Source organism: Episyrphus balteatus, chromosome 2 (assembly GCF_945859705.1).
Source record: "Episyrphus balteatus chromosome 2, idEpiBalt1.1, whole genome shotgun sequence".
Lineage (NCBI taxonomy): Eukaryota > Metazoa > Arthropoda > Insecta > Diptera > Syrphidae > Episyrphus > Episyrphus balteatus.
This window is the reverse complement of record NC_079135.1, coordinates 102,109,185-102,129,613: the sequence shown is the minus strand read 5'-3', so window position 1 is coordinate 102,129,613 and position 20,429 is coordinate 102,109,185. Positions and strand designations below refer to the sequence as shown.

At 28.6% G+C, this 20,429-nt stretch overlaps 1 long non-coding RNA gene across 1 annotated transcript; it reads left to right on the top strand.

Annotated features, from left to right (window-relative positions):
• Positions 1 to 18,829: 18,829 nt before the first annotated feature.
• On the top strand, positions 18,830 to 19,481 carry LOC129912171 (uncharacterized). Its single transcript, XR_008771761.1, has 3 exons — positions 18,830 to 19,094; positions 19,245 to 19,276; positions 19,375 to 19,481. It is a non-coding gene; the product is annotated as an uncharacterized LOC129912171 (long non-coding RNA).
• The last annotated feature ends 948 nt before the right edge of the window (positions 19,482 to 20,429 follow it).

Sequence of the window (20,429 nt, the reverse complement as noted above, 5' to 3'; positions counted from 1 at the left end):
GTATCATATGTGTATATAATACCATAGCATATTTTTGTTAATTTTGAAAATCTACATTTCGCGATTTGACCTTGAAATCGCTACAAGCGGACATGAGATTTTTCTAGACTTTTGAGATATGTTATAGAATGGCAAAAGGAAGATATTGAGCAAAAAAAATTTCTACTAACATTCATTCCGAGGTTAAACCCTTATTTGACTGGATTAAGTTGATATTTTTAAAACTCTGAGTAGATAGATAGAAATCTTTTTTCTTTAAAAACCTTTGTATGTTATAGCAAAATTTAAAACAAAGTACAGAGATATGATTCTATATAAAGATATATCTTTCTACTGTAATAATATAGCATATTTAATTTTAAACAAATTGAAAAAAAAAAATTTTTTGAGGAAAAAACGATAGAAACCCCTAATTTTAGAATTGACAAAATGTTGTGGGAAAATTTGTTTAACGTGATAACGTCTTATGAATCGATGAACCATTTCAGCCCCCACAAAAAAATGACGCCATTTTCTCCCGTTCCACTCTCGCACTTTCGCAGTGCGGCAAAAATTTCAATTCAAAATTAAAAATAAACTATAAGAGATACAAAAATCTTCTATAGCTTATTTGAAAGATAATAACCTAAAATTAAATACATTTGAATAATTTTAAAAAATTCCATCTTTTAATAGGGTAAATAGGGGTAAAACAAAATTTCAAAAAATTGGCTATTTTCTAAACGCGACAATGTAAAGAGTTGAATTTTTGATAAATTTGTTGCAAGACTGACAATGGTATTGAAAACATTCTAAAAAATTCAAAACCGACCTATTAATGGTTTTCTAAAACTAAAACATGAAGTAGACCTTTGACAAAGTAGTGATTATAGGTAGGGGAATTTTTTTTTCGACAATTTGAAAATACAAACTTTAAACTTGCAATTTAAATGAAATAATGAGCTTTCACATGATATACAATTTTTTTATAGGTTGTTATTGAAAAAAAAATAGATTCAATAGCGAGAGAAGATAAAATTATATGTTTTTTTTTGCTTTTTTTGATGAAAATTGATCGAGTTCAAAAAATTCTAGCTCTTTTTGTAGATGTCTAATAGACATGATCGATATATATTTTTTGAGCTGAAGCAATGAGCTTTCAGGTGGTATAAAATTTATTATGGGTGTTTTCATAAACGTCTGCCTAACTTAGGCCTGCGTTAGTCGTGTTCATAAAGTCAGATCTGCGATCGGACTAACTCAGTCCAACTGCAGTTCTGCTGTTCATAAACGTCAGTATGTCGTCAACATCGGGCAGATTGCGCAGCCAAAATTTTATTGCTGCAGAATTCAAGAAGAAATTTATTTGACTCTAGATTCGATTTTTTTTTTTTGTTAATAAATGTAAATATTGATAAAAAAAATTAAAAGCAAACATATTGATTAGGGTGGTGCAAAAAATGTTTCTTTTTTCATTTTTCGAAAAATTTAAATTTTAATGACAGAAAATTTCGTAATCGTGTTTTTTGAGATAGTGAGTTTATATAAATTTTTTTGGTATTAGGGTGGCTCTAAATAATGTTATCTTCTACAGTTGCTTGAAGAATTCGAAAAAAAAATTCAACGTGGATATTGTTTTGACCAAATTATCGAAGAAAAAAAAAATTCCATTAGGGTGGTTCAAATTTTTTTTTTTATTAATTACAAAAAAATTATTTGTCACTGCAGAGAAAGTTTGTAAAACATGGGTTATGAAATATAATGTAAAATTGGATACGTATTTTCGAATTAGGGGGCTCAGAAAAATGGTATATTTAACATTTACGCTTGGAATTCAACCAAATTCAATTTAATTAATTTGGCATGAATTTAATAAAAACACACTTAGAAAACTTTCTGTGCACTAAAAATCATTTTTTTTTTTTCAAACGCATAAAAAAACTTTCTTGGACACCCTAATTAAAAATATTTTTTCCATAGATAATTTGTTTTAAATTTGAACTACTCGGTGTTTTTATTATTTTTTTTTTAGAAGAAAGTATTTTTTTTAGCCACCCTAATGTAACACGGTTTACAAATTTTTCGTGTTATTAAAATCAATATTTTCGGGAACTGAAAAAGAAATATTTTTTTGCTTAAACAAAACTCATTCTGTGGTAATTTTATTATATTTTTTTTCTGACGTTTATAAACACTCAGTGACTGCTGAAAATTGTACCAACGCAGGCCTGCAAACATTCTGCAGAATTGGTGTGTTCATTAATGCAGCAAAGCAGAAAGACGATTGGATTGACGCAGATTTCCGACGTTTATGAAAACACCCTATTAGTCCAGTCAAATTATATTTGGTTGTATGGAGGTCTGAGAAATAATTCGCAACTGCAATTCGTACCTAAAATATGAAAGTACACTAGTTCAGGAACTAAACCCCCCATTTTCCGAACAAATGTCTGGACGACTTTGGCCGCCATTTTGTTTTGAACAGTTTTGCGACTATCGCTTGTAGTTCGGCTAGTTTTGGTGTTAGAGAAAAATGTTATGAGACAAACTTGTAGTAAATTTTATTTCCCACAAAATATATTTTATAACTTTTTACTCTAAAACCCACCATTTAGGAATTATAATGAAGTTCGTAAAATACTATGCTTACTTTTTTTTTATATGCACCATAACTTTTTATTTTAAATTTTTATCAAAAAATTGTTGTTATAAAAATTGAAGAACTATTAATTAACTATGTTTTTCTCATATAAGGTTTTTTTGTCCGACGTACCGTTCCCTCACTAGAACGAAAAATCAATAAAAAAAATTAGAAAAAACAGGGTGAGGGGAGAGCACGATAACTATGGCGCTGAGATTTGATAACTGTATTTTGTAGAAGGGTTCAATACAAGTATTTTTTACTTTGGGAGGGGGGTCTATCTAACCCCGTTTAGGCGGGAGGGGAAATTTTCTAAAAGAACAACCTAATATTAAAAAATATATTAAAAAACAACGGCAACACTAAGAGTTATGAAGGATATTTTTTTCAAAAACCACAATTAAAGGATTTATTTTAATTTTTAAATAGTGTTATTAAAATAATAGTTTTTGAAATAATCGATCTCAAAGTTAAAATTAGCGAAACAAATTAAAAAAAAAACACATTCAATACTATTTTTGTCATGACCATTAATTTCAATACAAATTTACTATTACAATAAAACTACCTTTGCTGATTTTCTATGCCTTCTTGTTTTTGCGAAAATTGAAAAATGAAACAAAAAAACAGATTAACAATTGATGGCCAAAGTTATCAAAATAGCAAAAAAAAAAAATAAGTGAACATCTGATAAAAAAGAATTTTTTTAAATTTTCTCAAAAACTAGAAGTCATGAAATATACGGTTTTCAGTGTTTGATAGAAAATCAGCCAAGGTAGTTTTATTGTACCTAATAGTAAATTTTTTATTGAAATTAATGATCATGACAAAAATAGTATTGAATGTGTTTTTTTTTTTTAATTTGTTTCGCTAATTTTAACTTTGAGATCGATTATTTCAAAAACGATTATTTTAATAACACTATTTAAAAATTAAAATAAATCCTTTAATTGTGGTTTTTGAAAAAAATATCCTTCATAACTCTTAGTGTTGCCGTTGTTTTTAAATATATTTTTTAATATTAGGTTGTTTTTTTAGAAAATTTCCCCTCCCGCCTAAACGGGGTTAGATAGACCCCCCCTCCCAAAGTAAAAAATACTTGTATTGAACCCTTCTACAAAATACAGTTATCAAATCTCAGCGCCATAGTTATCGTGCTCTCCCCTCACCCTGTTTTTTCTAATTTTTTTTATTGATTTTTCGTTCTAGTGAGGGAACGGTACGTCGGACAAAAAAACCTTATATGAGAAAAACATAGTTAATTAATAGTTCTTCAATTTTTATAACAACAATTTTTTGATAAAAATTTAAAATAAAAAGTTATGGTGCATATAAAAAAAAAGTAAGCATAGTATTTTACGAACTTCATTATAATTCCTAAATGGTGGGTTTTAGAGTAAAAAGTTATAAAATAAATTTTGTGGGAAATAAAATTTACTACAAGTTTGTCTCATAACATTTTTCTCTAACACCAAAACTAGCCGAACTACAAGCGATAGTCGCAAAACTGTTCAAAACAAAATGGCGGCCAAAGTCGTCCAGACATTTGTTCGGAAAATGGGGGGTTTAGTTCCTGTACTAGTGTACTTTCATATTTTAGGTACGAATTGCAGTTGCGAATTATTTCTCAGCAAAAGTATAACTTGACTGGACTATATATGTTGTTATATAAAAAAAATGGATTTTTGGGTGATGGAAGTAATTTTTTCACTTTTTTCATAAGAAAAAAAAAATTATTTTAATACTTTTTTCACATTGTAAAAATATAAAAATGGTTTTATTCTTGAGAATAAATTTTTGGATTTTTTTGCAAGCTTTTAAAATAAATAAATTAATATAATGAGAAAAGAAAAAAGATAATTTTTTTTAGTTTTTTCTAGTAAATTATGATTGTTCGAAATAAATAAACGCTTCAATTGACTCATTTTAAAAGCACACAACCTGTTTTCTTACGACGTTACCACGTAAAATCATCGTCCGTAAACCGGCTATACAGACAACCTCTTTTTTTTCGTTTTGTATAGTGATTGCAAAAAATCATTATTATACTTTTAACAGAACATAATAGACTTAAGTATAGATTTTTTTAACAAATAATATTTGGCTTTTTAATAAATATAATGTTAATGGTTAATTTTTTTTCATACATATCGTCGGCGTAAAGCAAAATTGTTCTTAATCCACTTTTTACCGAAAATGTGTTAATGATGCAGTTTTACTAATTTGAGGGTGTTCTTTCCGAATTTGAAAACCGTTTTTGTCAAAAAAATTTCACTCAGCAGATTATGTAATTTAATGGGACATAGAACAATAAAAACAGGGAAGTAGCCTTTTGAAAATGAGCATGAGTATTCTTGATTGTTCTAAGTCCCATCATTTTTTGTTCTAAGTCCACTTTTTATTTACTTGTATAGGAATTGTTCTATGTCCAATTATGGGTTTTTAGTTTTAAAAAATATTTAAAAATAGTATGCACCTACTAATGAGGTAAACTTGTATATTTTATTCAAGAGAAAAGAACAAACTTTATTAAAAAAAATTAACTTGAATAAAATTTTCGCTTTAAACCAATTTGAAACTTCGTCCCCTGTAAAATTAGCTTTTTGTGCCTTAGAACAATTTTGCTTTACGGCGACGATATGTAAGATATAAAATTGCAGCTTATTATAAAATACCCGTTAGTAGAGTAACTAAAGCAAATTATTAGGGAACCCGGCCGAACAGCTCTGATTTCGACAATTTTTTTTTCAAACGTAGGTAATTTAAAATACTTTAAAGTCACACAAAAAAAATATTTTGAACACAACGGCATAACCTCCAATATTTACAGACACGTTTTTAAAAAGCCAGAATCTCATTTCTAACTGTTAAATTTAAATCCACTAAATTTAATCAAGAGTTTTTGAAAAAATTGTCCTCAACTCATTTTGGAAAAAAAAAACGTTATTAAAAGATTTGAATTGGCTTTTTTTTTAATTTTTCGTAGTAAAATATGAATTTATTTAAAAAAATTTTTGGTCATAAATCAGTTGAATTCCGAAGAGGAAAAGGTAATATATATTATACAGTTTTGAAAAAAAAAAAAAAAAATATAAAAATTACTTCAATTTCATCGGATTTTCTTGATAAAATCTGAATTTTTGCTTTGAAATAATTCAATTTCTCAAAGACTTTGGAAAATAAGAACTTTAAACTTTTGCTATTTAACTTTTATTTTTGTATTACCTGCGTTTTCGGCCGGGTTACCTAATACTGCCATTTTTTTAACTTTAGTTACTCCACTACGTAGGTACTACTAGAATCAAGAATGTTTATTAGAATATGGTACCAACATTTCATGAAAGATGTCGCCCTATGACATGTCAGAAATTCTTTTTTAAAAAATATCAATAAATAAGAGCATTCAATATCATTACGAAATTCGGCTAAGCATATTATAGTATTAATAATATTAAATGAATTTCGATTGTTTAAATATTATCTGAACATTAATTTCTGACCACCACCAGAATTGATAAATGTTATTCAGTTATTGCTCATTCACACACACATTTACAGCTATACAATCTGTTATCTGGATTATGTGTGTTATTAAAATAAATCCTCATACAAGAATATTATTTATTTGTATTTAATTAATCGCGAAAAATTTAATCAAAAACAATGGAATCACACACTACATTGACTTGAATAAATTTTTGAGTTTACATAACAATATACTCACTCATACAAACATTATGCCCTCAGAGTTATCAAAATAAAAATAAATTTTACATTCACATGTAGGCTGGCATATAACAGAGTTATGAATAATAATCTATTTTTTTGTTTTCAAAATGAGTTTAAAAAAAAAAATTCACAAAAACCAATTTTTGGTTGAATGAATAACACCTACAACAGGTTGGGTAGCTAACAAATTGAAAGTCCTTCCAAATGTATCCCACAACTACAACAGATACACAACTGTACATCAACAATAAAAAGCCTGTTGCTATATCTACATTTTTCTTTCATCCTATTTGATTTTCATAGATTTTTGCCTACACAGAGGAAGTGCGATGTTTTTGAACGGAACCAAAAAGTAAAATTTTGACGAAATCTCTTTAAAGCGGAAATTCAATTGATACCATTTTGTTTGCGTTATTATTTGCTTTTTTGTTTATTGCATTGTTTGGATTGTTCTTTCATTTTTTTTTTTTTTGTTGGGATTTGGGACATGCAAACATTTCAATTGGAATTATTAAAATATTTTTGGGGTCCCCTTTTGTTTTGAAACAAACGAAGCTTAATATTACGTGATGAATTTAAATGGTATGTTTTTTTGAATTCATTTAAACATAGCAGAGTTTTTTTTTTATTGTTTCGTGTTTTTTAATATAAATTTGTTTGTATATAGGATGTTTTTGTTTCAAATACTTTTATGCTTCAATTATAACTAACGAAAAAAATTAAAAGCAATGTAGGTAATAAAATCTTAAAAAATAATTTTGAGTTAGACAATACCTACTTTTAATTTATGAATAGTAAATTTATTTAAGGGTTTGCGAGTAGCAAATTCTTAAGTTGAGAAACTATTTCAAAGTAATTAAAAAAATCCCCTAATTTTTGCAGATTTTTATTTTGACACTAGATGGCGCCCTGCGAGGGTTAAATTTGTTTCTCATTTGAAATAGGTATAATGTTCTGGGTTTTCAAGGTTTTGGATTTCTGAGATCATGAGTTTTGGAGTTTACGGATTTTCTGGATTTCGATGTACTGAATTTGGATTTTCGTAATATTGGGTTTTTGGGATTTCGGTTTTATAGATTTGGCCCGAATTGAAATATGTATGTAGGTACTATGATATTCGAATTAAAATAGCTTAGACAAATAATATTTGTCAAGATTTTTTTCCAATTAATGCAATCACCACGTAATAGTACTGAAAGCACAATAGACAATAGATTTTTTTTTGCATTTTTTCGGGATTTTGGACTTTCAAAATTTTGGATTTTCAGGAGTGTGGCATTCGGGTTTTAGGATTTCAGGATTCTTGATATGTTTTCGAGATTATTGGTTTTCGATAATTTGGATTTTCTGGGTTTTGGGTTTTTGTTTTGAATAATTCTGATTTCAGTAAAAACATTAAAAGTTTTATGATAACCTTAGTTGTAAATTTTTTGACTTAAAAAAAAAATTGAAAATAAAACAGCTTTTCTATTTCTTTTTAATCATTTAAAAAAAGTTATGTATTTTATTTTTTTAATTTGCCTTTATTAATGACACAAAGTGGAATCTATAAGTTGAAAATGATTTCAATATTTTTTCGATTTTTTTTATTATTCCGATTTTTGGTAACTTTTTTGACGAAATGGGTTAAAGTTACATAACTTAATTAATTAAATGTTAGTCACTTACTGATTTGACGTTTTTCGTTAATTTTTTGTTTGTTAAATTCGTAAGTCTCACTGTTCACATTAGCCTGTCCCAGTCAACGCACTGCTTGTAAACAGTGCGATGTTTTGGATTTTAATTTAATGTGATGCTCTCAATCATTCTTTTTCTACAACATTATAGACCAGAGCCGAAGCACTCAAAAACGGTAAAAGTAAAAAAAAAATTACCTATAATAAAAAAAAGAAAATGAGGGGAATATAGAAAAATGAAAGGAAAAATAAATTACGGGCGATCCGAGTTCGGGAAGTGGGAGGGTTGAGTTTTTAATGGTTAAAAAATGGTATATCTCAATTGCCAGCAAAACTACAAGTCATATGGAAAATTCGAAATTATTTTTTAAATCTTTATGTACAATTTTGAGCTACATATTAAAATATACACTTACTTATAAAAAAACCGAAAAATTTATCAATGTTACATGAATTTATGATTTATGATTTTTCCCCTATTTTAGAATATTTGAAAATCAAAAAATTAAAAAATGTATTACAAAATTTAAAAAATTAATTGGTTGTTTACAGATTTTTTTCAAAATTTAACTATTTTCTTGAAGATCAAAATAAAATTAAAAACTTTGGATTTAAGATTTTTAAGACCAGCTGAAAATCAAAAATGCTTAAAATAAAAGTGGGAGCGGGTCAAAATTCTGACTTCAAAATTCTGATTTACAAAATTCTGCTTTTCTTAAGAAAATTCTGTTTTTCATAAATCTGCTTTTTTTTCTATTCTGTCTTTCAAAATTCTACTTTTAAAAATTCTGCTTTCCAAAATTCTGCCACCATTTTTTTTACAAAAAAATTTTACAAATTCTGCTTTTTTTTCATAGCATATGCGTTTACTTTACCAAAATACACCTCATTAATGTTTTAACTTGCGATATAGGTACTATACATAATATGTATGTATTACATATATCAAGTTATATATTCGTACAAAGAAAAAAAAGTTGAGATAACATTTTTCCATGACATTACGATGGTAGAGAATGCCAAAAAAGTGGGTCCCGGAAGTCCGTCTGTCTGTCAGTCTATCTGTCTGTCTGTCTGTATAAGGAGCTACAGCCTAAACGGATGGACCGATTAATGTCAAACTTTGCATGTAGCGTTATTGGGCGACTCTCCAGAGGGGTTTTTGTAATTAATTTTGTTGGACCAAAAATAACGGTACTTGTCGTATACCGATTAAGTATACCTGCCATAGAACCGTTTTTTCAAATCCGATTATCTCCGAAACGGCTTATTCAATTTCAACTAAACTTTTTGTGAAGAAGCACTTGTATGGTTTAAACATACCTAAACAAAAAAAAAACAAATTTCCAAAAAAATAATTTTTTAGATTTTTAAAAAAATTTTGAAATTTTTTTTTTGAAAAATCAATATTTCGAAAACGGGAAATTGAATTTTTTGAAATTTTGTTTTTAGATGTTGATTAGTGATTTCTACAAATGGCATACCAATTTTATTTTAAAACATTTTTTTTGAAAAATTATTTATAAAAAATTATTTTTTTAAAAAACGGCTCTAACGATTTTGAAATTTTTTTTCTAAAAATCCACCTTAACATATCAATCAAAAGTGCATACTTGTTTTGGAGGGCAATTTGATTTCAGATTTTATTTTATTATTTAAAAAAACGAATTTTATTTTTATTTTTCAAATTTCTATATAAAAAGTCTTCAAAATTTAAGCAACTTTAACTCTAAGAGCAAGTTCTTGTGACCCTGTCGTGCATTTAATTTTAGGTTGGCGCTCGCTTTTTAACATTTTCCAAACCCTTTTTGTATTTTTGGCAGAATTTTGTAAAACAGAATTTTGAAAAGCAGAATTTTGAAAAACAGAATTCTAAAAAGCAGAATTTTGAAAACAGAATTTTGAAAAACAGAATTTTGAAAGCAGAATTTTGACAAAAGAACTTTGACCCCGGCAGAATTTTTACCCCAACCCCCCATAAACTATCTAAAAGTGCAGTATTAATTTTTTGTTTCATAAAGAGTACCAACAATTTTTCAGAAATTGAAAAAAAAACTTTCACTATTTCATTAGGTTAGGTACCTACAGCCCAAACTAAGCGATCCTTTTGTGCATTTTTCTTATAGTCCAAGATCCCAGGGCCGCCAGACATTACTTATTTTCTCAAGAAAAAAATGTATGGAATTACGTAGTGCTAGGACATACTATTAGTGAATGGATACTGGCTATCTTGTGCCGACGGCCATTTTACCACTAACAGGTGCTAAAGGTACGAAAAATACGTAGTTAGATTTCTTATTTTCTCAAGGCTGATTTTTATATATGATACTCAGGGAACTAATACATTAATTTTTGTAAGCTGCCAGACCCGTCGGATGGGCCTAACACCTTGCCAGACACGCATAATAGGAATCAGGAAAGTTAGATTTTATTATATGGGGGTCTGGGAAAAAACTTATAAAATATTTTGACTTCAGGACTCGAAAGAGTATCAAGACACGCGTCGAAAACCACATTTTGCACAATCGCATCCAGAGTCATTTGGCCGCCATTTTGTTTTTTTAATAAAAATTGCAATTTTTCACATAACTCACGTATTTTTGAATCTACAGAAAAAAAATGTATTGCAAACTTGAAGATAATTTAATTTACTACAATATATGTTAAATTACTTTTTTCGATTATACCTTCGGTTTAAGAGTTAGGGTGGTTTTTTTTTGAAACCATATTTTCGTCATATCTCATTTATTTGAGCTTTTTTGAAAATTAACTTGAAGTAAAAGTTGTAGATCTTTTTATTACCTTCAATTATTACATTAACGGTTTTTCGATTTGACAGTCCGTTTTTGATCTGCAGGAAAAAAACTTCAAAAAGGTTCCAATTTTTTAATATAGGAAAAATGTTCTAGTACAGGGTAATTTGCATTAGATATAACAACAACCTAGGCGTGTAGGTTGCACTCAGACAAGAAAAAATCGTATAACTAACACTGCCAGACCCATTCCGACAGCCATTTTTTTTGCCAGACACCTTAAAGCTTTAAAAAAAAAAATTTTTTACTTTACTTATTTTCTCAAGCTTCATTTTTATACATGATACCCATGGAACTAATTCGTTATGAGTTTAAAGGTAGGTATATATTTTTAATAATGTAGTAATTATTGGTATTATTAAGCGTAAACATTTTACTTCAATACTACGGAAGACCCATTAGATTTTATTGATAACAAATCTAGCGAGCATTTGTGCGTGTCTGGTAAGGTGTCAGGCCTATCCGATGGTCTGGCAGCTAACAAAATAATTTTATTGAATTAGTTCCCTGAGTATCATGTATAAAAATGAAGCTTGAGAAAATAAGTAAAGTTAAACTATTTTTTTCAAAGCTTTAAGGTGTCTGGCAAAAAAAATGGCTGTCGGAATGGGTCTGGCAGTGTTAGTTATACGATTTTTTCTTGTCTGAGTGCAACCTACACGCCTAGGTTGTTGTTATATCTAATGCAAATTACCCTGTACTAGAACATTTTTCCTATATTAAAAAATTGGAACCTTTTTGAAGTTTTTTTCCTGCAGATCAAAAACGGACTGTCAAATCGAAAAACCGTTAATGTAATAATTGAAGGTAATAAAAAGATCTACAACTTTTACTTCAAGTTAATTTTCAAAAAAGCTCAAATAAATGAGATATGACGAAAATATGGTTTCAAAAAAAAACCACCCTAACTCTTAAACCGAAGGTATAATCGAAAAAAGTAATTTAACATATATTGTAGTAAATTAAATTATCTTCAAGTTTGCAATACATTTTTTTTCTGTAGATTCAAAAATACGTGAGGCGGCCAAATGACTCTGGATGCGATTGTGCAAAATGTGGTTTTCGACGCGTGTCTTGATACTCTTTCGAGTCCTGAAGTCAAAATATTTTATAAGTTTTTTCCCAGACCCCCATATAATAAAATCTAACTTTCCTGATTCCTATTATGCGTGTCTGGCAAGGTGTTAGGCCCATCCGACGGGTCTGGCAGCTTACAAAAATTAATGTATTAGTTCCCTGAGTATCATATATAAAAATCAGCCTTGAGAAAATAAGAAATCTAACTACGTATTTTTCGTACCTTTAGCACCTGTTAGTGGTAAAATGGCCGTCGGCACAAGATAGCCAGTATCCATTCACTAATAGTATGTCCTAGCACTACGTAATTCCATACATTTTTTTCTTGAGAAAATAAGTAATGTCTGGCGGCCCTGGGATCTTGCTCTATTACTTTAATAAGAAATGAATATTTCTTGCCAATATTTCCAATGTAAGTGTTTTTTTTTAAATCTAAATTACAAGGAAGTAGCAAGATGTATAAAACACAAATTCTCTTAGATATCTCCTTTATAGAAATATAGAAATAAATATACTACGAAAGTCTTATTCTAACTTGTTGCCTGTATATTCCCCTTTGTTTTTGTATTTTGTCTTGTTTCATTTTCTACAATATTTCACAAAAAGCAATATAAATTCAAAACCTCGAAGAAAATCATTATCTTTTAATTTTAAAGAGAAATTATGGTGGTGTTTCCTCTTTGTAATTTTCATTTAGGTATTTTCTTCTCTTTTTATTTATTTATTTATTATTTACCTCTCTCGCTGTTCTTTCATACTCATTTCATTATTTTTCTGTCACTTTTTTCTTTAATTTCTAATTAAAACTTGCGAAATTAAAAATAAAATTGTCTATACAGAAGAGTCACCATGTTGCATTGGTAACGATTTGTGTGTAAACAACCTCAAAGGATGTTTGTTTCTCCAAAAGTGTCCTCTACCAACACATTATTTCGTACGACCATATTTTATGCAATTATTCATATAAAAATAAATTCCAAGAAGACAAATATTCAAAGAAAGTAAAAGAGTATCTTAAGAAATCCTTAAAACATACGCCAACGCACTCCTTATTTCACTACAAACGTGCTCCTTCAGAAATAAAATCAGCATGTTGTTTTTGTCGTACGTATAAGTAATATTATTATTATTTGTGTTTATCTCATTTCGTGTGCTAAATTGATAATAACTTTCAATTATTATATGCTCCTTGGCGCTGAATTATTGTCGTAACTTTTGCTCATTTAATAAATAACAATTTATTCACATGCGAAACGACTTAATACATCCAACACGGCAACAACAACAACAAATAACAACAACAACAACCTTATGCAATAACCATAAACTATAAATATTTATATTCCATGGATTACCCTCTGTTATAGCCAAAGAGATAGCTCTAGTTATAATGTAGGTATACTGTCTACGCACAGTTACAGAACAGTGGTTACACATTATGCCCTTTTATACTAGAAGAGAGCCCAGTTTTAATATTGTACAAAAAGTTAAAGCAATAATAATAAATAATTTGTGTATAGGGGACGTGTTTTTGGTGCGCATATGTGCAACCGCAAACAATTATTCGATTTTAATCCTTCCGATGAGGTGCATTACCCACAAATTTGATGGCTATTTTACAGCTTTTAAGCATACAACAAAAACACATACAAATACGAGTATACTTATATAACGTATAAACAGTTTACACCGAAATATTAGATACAGGCAGCAGGAAGTTAGGTATTTGTATATGAAATAGGGTTTTTAGAATATTTATTTGTTTTTTAAGTGCCTTCTGGCTGAATTTGTATCTATGTATACTCGACTTATACCGTTTAGATAAACTTTTCGTTTTTATTAAAATGTTTAAATCAAATGCAAATAAATTTCCTATGTAAACCATGTTTTATTTTTCATATTTTTCAATTATTGATTTTGATTTTAGGCAGGTATCTAGCTAGTTTTGAAATGATTAGGAAATCTGTAAGTAATGAATAGCCAGAATATCAACAGTCTCGGTAACATTATAAATTAATGAATTTTGTATCTGTTTTTGTGATAAATCAACAAATGACTAGACCTCAAGAGATCAGGTCCAGATTTAATTTTGGAGTCAAAATTGATGAAAAATAGATCGCATGTACTTGCTGTTATGTAAATTTTGTTTTGGTTTTGAAATTTCAAAAAACAGTCGTTTCAACGAATGAGGTAGGAATCTATGTCATACCAATTCTTGCATTATAATGAATTTTAAGAGTTTTTGAAAATCGTAACTTCCGCTTCTTAAAAAAAAAAAACATTAAGGTACATATCCCTTTTTAAAAAAATTAAATTTTCAAAACAAAACAAAAAATTATTATTTTTTTTTTTTTTGATAATCAAAAATATGATTTTTTTTCTTTCTTAATATTCAAATTAAGGTTACAAAAAAGTTTTTGTATAAATATTTCATTATAATAGGTTACACGGCTTACGGATAGTTATTTAGAGAAAGTTTTTTGGCCAAGTACAATTAATAACGGTCTAACTATTTTGCACGGTACACGAATTTGTAAATCAGTAGATCCGTTTTTGATATTGCAGGTACAGCTTCTACTATCGATAGGTATCTTTTTTTTCAGTAAGAAGCATACTTTTTTGGCGTACTTGCTTGTTGCTATTATTGTAACCTTAAAGTTCTCTATGGACAAAATGCGGGAAAATTGTAATTTAATTTAATGTTTTAACACTTAAAAACGAAATTTGAAAATTTAACTGAGCCGTTTCAAAAAAAAAAAAAAAAAAAGAGTGTGTGTACACATGTACACGCGAATGAAGTTATACTTCTCATTCAGTATATGTAAATGAATTTCATTTGATATTTTTAATTTCTATTACGAAGTAATTAATCCACACTTAGATTTTTTACATTTTTATCAAGTGAACAATAAATTAATTCTTTCATCCTCCTTGAGTCCATGTAGTTTTCAATTTATTCTGTGAAATTTACTTATGTTGTGCGGTTCAGAACGTACGGTATATGGTTAACGAAAGTAAATGAATTGCGCAAAAAATGTGCGATATGGTAATTTTATGAGAATTGTGTGTGCTTCAGCACTAGTAGTAGCAATATGGAACTTGCAGGGTTGCTACAAAGCTCAAAAGTTAGCTGAGCTCAGTTCACAGCCCAGCTCAAATTTTGAGCTAGCTCACTTTTGAGCTATGTACCATAGGTCAGCTCATTTGAGCTGAGCTGAAAGTGAGCTGAGCTGATGGTTGAGCTGAGCTGTTGGGTGAGCTAAGCTGTCGGTGAGCTGAGCTGTTGGGTGAGCTAAGGTAAAGTGAGCTGAGCTGTGATGGGTGAGAGGATACATTGATTTTTATTTGGAAAGTATAATGAAATTTGAAGATATTTTAAACTTTTATAAAATATAAATATATTTCTATTTTGTTAGTAAAATATTTCTTTTTTTATCATAAAAAAAATTCCGGTACAATCCGGTTTTTCGACTTTTTTCAAAATTCCGAGAAAATCGCGTTTGAAAGTTGGGGTAAATTTTTTTTTTTGAAAAATCCCCGAATCTTTGAACGCTCCTAGAAGCTAAACCGCTTGAGAGCAATTTTTGGGAGTGATGCTAAATGATAGCTTGTATCATGGGCCTACGTTTTGCACATTGTCAGATTTTTAAAAAATCGCCTTGCATGTTAAACCGCCACATCATGCCTATTTTATCAGAATCGTGCCTAATTTTTTTTACTTTTAAGTTCTCCCGGTTTGAGAACGCGTGGACCTACAGGGATGGGAGTTGTACCCAAATGTAGGTTAGAGTCCCCGCTACCTTTTTTTCATAAAAACATTTTTTTTTTCATTTTCTTCAAAATTCCGCGATATAGGCGTTCGAACGCTTTGATCTAGAGACAGGGGAGTGGTGCCATATGAAAGCTTATATTCTCAGCTACCCGATAGTGGTATAATCCGGTTTTTCGATTTTTTTCAAAAATCCGAGAAAATCGCGTTTGAAAGTTGGGGTAAAATTTTTTTTCGAAAAATCCCCGAATCTTTGAACGCTCCTAGAAGCTAAACCGCTTGAGAGCAATTTTTGGGAGTGATGCCAAATGATAGCTTGTATCATGGGCCTACGCTTTGCACATTGTCAGATTTTTAAAAAATCGCGTTCCATGTTAAACCGCCACATCATGCCTATTTTTTCAGAATCGTGCCTATTTTTTTTTTACTTTTAAGTTCTCCCGGTTTGAGAACGCGTGGACCTACAGGGATGAGAGTTGTACCCAAATATAGGTTAGAGTCCCCGCTACCTTTTGGCATAAAATTTTTTTTTTCATTTTCTTCAAAATTCCGAGATATAGGCCTTGGAAGTTGGGAAGTTTCAGCTCAGCTCACTTTCAGCTCAGCTCAAATGAGCTGAGCTATGGTACCTAGCTCAAATTTGAGCTGAGCTGTGAGCTGAGCTGAAATGTGAGCTTTTTGCAACCCTGGCAACTTGCTACATGGAAATTACCACATGCAACTTGTCACATGCAACTTCCCACATGCAACTTGCCACACGCAACTTGCCACATACAACTTGCCACATGCAACTTGCCACATGCAACTTGCCACATACAACTTGCCACATGCAACTTGCCACATACAACTTGCCACATGCAACTTGCCACATGAAACATGTAACTTGCAACGTGTTGTGTGTTTTATGTTTGCCGTACTGCGGCGTACTGCATTTTTAAATACTAAAGTACTGCCTACTCTAAAGGTGAAACGACAGCCCTGCTACCCAGGGTGATCGCGTCATAATCCCTTTGACATTCTTGTCAAAAAGTAAATTTTCATACTCACCCTCCCATAAGAAGTATAACTTCAAAAAAAATCATGTGTGCAATTAACACGTGGTAGAAGTGAAACCTTAAAAAATCATTTTTCTTGCAAAAAAATAAAATAGAAAAAATCTACCTATATTTGTATTCTATCACCTTCAAATCCATGTTTTTTTTATGACAACCTATATAAATTTTATATCATCTGAAAGCTTATTGTCTTAGTTCAAAATATATATATCGATCAGGTCTATGAGACATTTACAAAAAGAGCTAGAATTTTTTGAACTCGATCAATTTCCATAAAAAAAAAGCGAAAAAACACGTATTTTTATCTTCTCACGCTATTAAATACATTTTTTACCTAAAAACCTATAAAAATTTTTACACCATCTGAAAGCTTATTGTTTTAGCTCAAAATATATATATCAATCAAGTCTATGAGACATCTACAAAAAGAGCTAGAATTTTTTAAACTCGAGGAAATTTCATCCAAAAAACAAAAAAAACATTTATTTTTATGTTCTCATGCTATTAAATAATTTTTTTTGTTTGACAACCTATAAAAAATTTTATACCATGTGAAAGCTTATTGTTTCACCTTGTATAATGATGTATAAATCTTATTACAAGAAAAGTTAGAATTATTTAAAGTCAACCATGTCGAATTTCCAGACTGAGACTTTACTTCCTACACTGGTAGCTGGTCATCGCCAACAGATCTCCACAGGTGTTTTGAGGTATTTTAAATTTTTTTTCAATTTAAGATTGTGTAACTTGTAGATCACGTAACGTTATGTGTGATATATCAAATAAAAGGTTATGTTATCAGCATGCGTATTAAAGTTAAATCAAATTTGTATGTGCACTAGATCAAAAGATATAACGTGTGTTGGAAAAGAACATCTTTTTACCGTTATCTCCGAATTTAGAATATGAAATTAATTGAAATTTTGTACAATTATAATTATATTTAATAACCTGTCTACAGTACAAATTTCATTCATCTATCTATTAAAACAAAAAAGTTATAACAAGTTGAAGTCTTGTCGCGTTTTCGTTTCATCTTGTTTCAAATCAATACGATACTAAAGAAGTTTTCACTTCAAAAAAAATTAATTTTGTATTTCCGTTATATACACTGAAAAAAGTATTATTCTTAAAAAGTATGAATCTCGTTCATAAACCAAAATTCATACATTTTTAAGAAAAATTCATTAAATTTAAGCACAAATTCTTAAAAAAAAAGTTTAGTTTTAAGAAAGATTCATAAAATTTAAGAATCAGTTTTCATAAAAATTTTCCTATGGAAAATATTTTTATGAATTTTTTTTAAGAACAAATACGAAGGTTAATGAATAAATTCATAAACTTCAAGCTTCAATTGGAAAGAATATTTTGCTGAATCTTAGAATCTGGACATACTTTTATGAATGAAATTTACTATTATTTTCCATTCAGTTGTATTTTGAGTTAAAATAATTTTTAAAATTGACTTTTTTTTCTTCTAAAAATGAAAAAATTTATTTTCACAATTACATTTGTAAGAAGTTCATAAATTTTGTGTTTTTAAGTATTTTTTCTTAAAATGAATGTATTTTTTCTTAAACTGAATGTATTTTTTCATTAATCGATAAACAACGAATATTTTACCGTTATCCTGTATTTGGAATTAAGAACTTATTCTTAAAATTTAAGAATCTGTTCATACTTTTTATGATCGAAATTCATATTTTTCCAAAATTTAAGAATTAATTCATTAAATATTATGAAAGTATACATATAATTTATGAAAAAATTGTTACGTTGTGAGTTTTTAAGTATATTTTCTTAAAGTCTATGTATTTTTTCATCAATCTACAAAATAATAACTGTTGTTCTGGATCTATGCCTTAGAAAGATTTCTTTGAGGATTTAATTTAAAATCTGATATTCAAAGTCGACGGTCGTTGCCGAAACAAGCTATAAAAGTTTGTGAATAAAAGACAATATTTATTATAGTGTTAACCATTTTAACCACGTAGACAATTTTGAAGATTATAAGTATATTTCAACAGTGTAAAATATTGTTGGTTGCTGTTGCCTCTTTTCCATATACTCAGATAGGTAAGTATAAAAACATATAATGTTAAAAATTGCTTTCTTTTATTTATTAAATGTATTTTATTTCTTTTTGTTAGGTATAGGTGCATATTTAAAAAGTGAAAATCGTAATTTGATTTGTTTCTGAAATATGGTGGCACGTAGGTACGTAATCTTCAACTTTGGACCGGCAAAAGTGGAAAAATCAACACAAAATAAAAACCATATTAAAGGCAGGCGATTCTCAACAAATCCTGTACACTTGAAATTGTCATTGCAAACTAAAGCAAAACATTGAATTTAGTAAGTGTTTCATTTTATTTTATTTCTCTAAATATTTAAATTTTGTTTTAACTTAATACTATCAACATTTCTCATATAGGTACCTAAATTCTTTATATTTTTATCTTTCCCCAACTTATTCAATTTTGTATTGTTTTTTTTTTTTTTCAGCTCCAGAGTCTAATGCTGCCGATTACAATAAGGTAAGAATAAGATAATTTAACCTTCTAGCTTTTTCGATTTTTTAAACCAAATACTTCATATTCATTTTACTAATACAAACTTTTTTCTATCTTTCCAGATGATGCATCCATTAAAAAAGTAAAATTAAGTTAAAAATTAAATTTATAGTGAAATGTATAGTGATAGTGATCAATAAAACATTTTTATAACGTTTAAACTTAATAATTTATTTTATTTTTACAGTTTCATTTCTTTGTTTTAGATTTTGGGTTGTTTTCTTTTGCTGTTTGTTTGATTGGAATACAATTTTTTTCAGGAATAAATTAAATACTTGGAATGGTAATGTATATTATATGCATCTATATAAATAAATGCATACATTTTAATGAAAAGTGTATTATATTTTATGAAAACAATCATATAACTTTAAGAAAAATTCATAGTTTTTATGATTTTTTTCATAAAATTTAAGCAACATTTCATTCAAATTTTTACGGAGTTTATGAAAAAAATCATAAAATTTAAGAAATAATCTTAAAATGTAAGAAACTTTTCTTAAACTTTGTTCTTAAATTATAAGAAATAATTCTTAAATTGTATGAATTTTTCTTAAAATCTAAGAAACTTTTCTTAAACATTTTCAAAAATTTTCGAATTCGTGTATGAACAGAATTCATAAAATTTAAGAACTTATTCTTAATTTTTAAGAAATATTCATTCCCTTATGAATTTGTTCTTAAAAAGATTCTTAAATTTAATGAATTTTTACATTGGCTCATTTGCCATGAATTTTTACATTAATTTAATGTACAAATTCATTAATTTTATGTACCTTTTTGGTTCAGTGTAGCAGGTTTATTTCCCCTCTAAAAAATCACTTAAAACAGTTTTAACTACCAAGTTTGAAGAATATCGCTCCATTAGTTTAGGGGTTAAGGCTATAGCTCGAGGTATGTATATACAATACATACAGACAAACAGAATTGACGGACCCACTTTTTTGGCATTCTCCATCATCGTAATGTCATTTTTCATGTCTGATTGTTATCCCGAGTTTTAATTTTTTTTTCGAATCCTTAACTTACCCTTTAGTACCTATATCGCAAGTAAAAATAGCACTGTTCTACAAGATTTTTTAACCAAGAACCAAAATATACTCTTCTGCAGGTTTTA